Below are 2,002 nucleotides of genomic sequence, written 5' to 3' on the forward strand. Positions count from 1 at the left end.
CTCGCCGGCGTCTCCTCTCCCCCCACCCCGACCCCACGTCCCTGGGATCGGAGACTAATAGCCCCCCAAGAGAAGGTGGCTTACACAGGCCCTTTCACCGGAGAGAACGCCCCCATCAAACACCTGTCAGGAGCTTGCGCCGGGGACCCGGGGAGAGCTCGTCGAGCATCTACCCAGACGCGTGGTATTTTCAGCAAGAAAAACAGGGGGAAGGAACACAACCCAGGGATTTATTTCTGCAGAGGGGAGACGCTTAATGATCCTGGGGCCAGAGGGTAGCCGGGGCCTTCGTGGTGTAAACGTCCTCTCTTCCCACATCCCCCCCCCGCGCACGGTGGGATGTGTCACAAGGGGTTCCCACGGTGACTGGGAGGCTTGCTTCTGAACCCCGTCCTCGGTCCTCGCGAGGCTTCTCATAACCCTGGCCTTTGACCAGAGGGAAGGGAGGCATCAGCGTCACACGTGCCCAGTGACATTGCGTCGCCGGGAGCGTCTTGTGTCCGGAGGGGCTCCGTGGGTGCCTGAGTATGACGCCAGCAGGTGCTCAGGGCCCTGGGGACAGGCACCCCACAAGCGCCCTGGGGGGCAGGAGCACCTCCGAATGGGCTGCAGGGGGGCCCACCTGCACAGTCAACCCCCTGGCTCCATGCCCCCACTTTTTTAACAAAAGATTTTATTATTTATTTATTTGTGAGACACAGAGAGAGAGAGAGAGAGGCAGAGACACAGGCAGAGGGAGAAGCAGGCTCCGTGCTGGGAGCCCGACGCGGGACTCGATCCCGGGACCCCGGGGTCACGGCCTGGGCCGAAGGCAGATGCTTAACCACTGAGCCGCCCAGGTGCCCCTGTGCCCCCTTGTTAGGAAAATAAATACCCATGATTTCAGCCAAGTCCTGCTTGTCTGCTTGTCTCTAAGACAAGACGTCCGGCCTCTTTCAAAGGCGACGGGGAAAGACGGGGATGGTTCTGGGGCCGCGCGGGTGTAGAGAGAGGCCGCGAAGCCATTTTGAGGACGGGATTTTAGCGCCATAATGAAGACGGATGGCAATTAAGGGCTCTTGAATCATTTAATAAAGAGAGGAGATTAAGGGAGGCGAGCACCCCTAGGAAATCAGCGGAGAGCAGTGAGGTGGTTAATTAGTGGCAGCGACCATGCACTCGGGTGGACTTGGGGAAGCGCTGCCCAGACTCATTCGGGGATGATGGGCTTTTTATTACCTGCAGGTGGGAGTGATGCGGGGGGTGGGGGGGTGCTGGGAGGGGAAGAGAGGCGAGACCCAGCCCCCTCAGGGAGGCTGCACACTCACTCCGGGATCCCTCCCCTGGGGACCAAGGCCCTGGCCCCGGCCCTGGCCCGAACCCCAGGACAGCCTGTGTGGAGGGGCCTGACGCCCCCAACTCGGCAGCGGCCTCCCAGGGCCCCGCCGAGGCCCCCCTGCAGATACTAGATCCAAAGGGACACTAGATCCGTCTCCACAGCTGCCTCCCTGGGCCCCACCAAGGTTCCCCTGCAGACACTTGCCTCGCGACACCAGTAGCCCCCAGAAGAGGCCCAAGCACAGAGCTCCGAGGGGCAAGTGAGGGTTTGTATGAGGGGACAGCTCCGCCCCCGCGGAGGGCTTACCCCCCACCCAAGGACCCAGAGCACCCCCAGGGCGTGGGAGGGTGCGGGCTGGAGGAAGCCGAAGGCCCGGCCCCTAGCACTGTTGCTGTGGAGAGGGGACACAGGGCGGGCGGACGGGCCTGGCCAGGAGCATCCACTGGGAGAGAACACCCCGCAGGCCCGGGGTGGGGGGCGCGGGGACCCCAAGGAAGGGGCCCCAGGCCAGGCTCACAGCAGCAATGGGGAGCAGCGGGAGTGGCTGATGGCACTGTCGGGAGCCAAATCCCGTAAATAAACAAGGACCAGTGAGGCTGGAAGGGCGGCAGGGCCCCTGGACCCTCCAAGAGGTGTGAGGGTTGTCATCATGCAGTGGCCCTGGGGCCACGCAACCAACCATGC

At 63.0% G+C, this 2,002-nt stretch overlaps 1 long non-coding RNA gene across 1 annotated transcript; it reads left to right on the forward strand.

Annotated features, from left to right (window-relative positions):
* Positions 1 to 285: 285 nt before the first annotated feature.
* Positions 286 to 885, forward strand: LOC125753660 (uncharacterized). Its single transcript, XR_007405980.1, has 2 exons — positions 286 to 540; positions 702 to 885. It is a non-coding gene; the product is annotated as an uncharacterized LOC125753660 (long non-coding RNA).
* Positions 886 to 2,002: the final 1,117 nt, after the last annotated feature.

This window comes from Canis lupus, chromosome 2 (genome assembly GCF_003254725.2).
Source record: "Canis lupus dingo isolate Sandy chromosome 2, ASM325472v2, whole genome shotgun sequence".
NCBI lineage: Eukaryota > Metazoa > Chordata > Mammalia > Carnivora > Canidae > Canis > Canis lupus.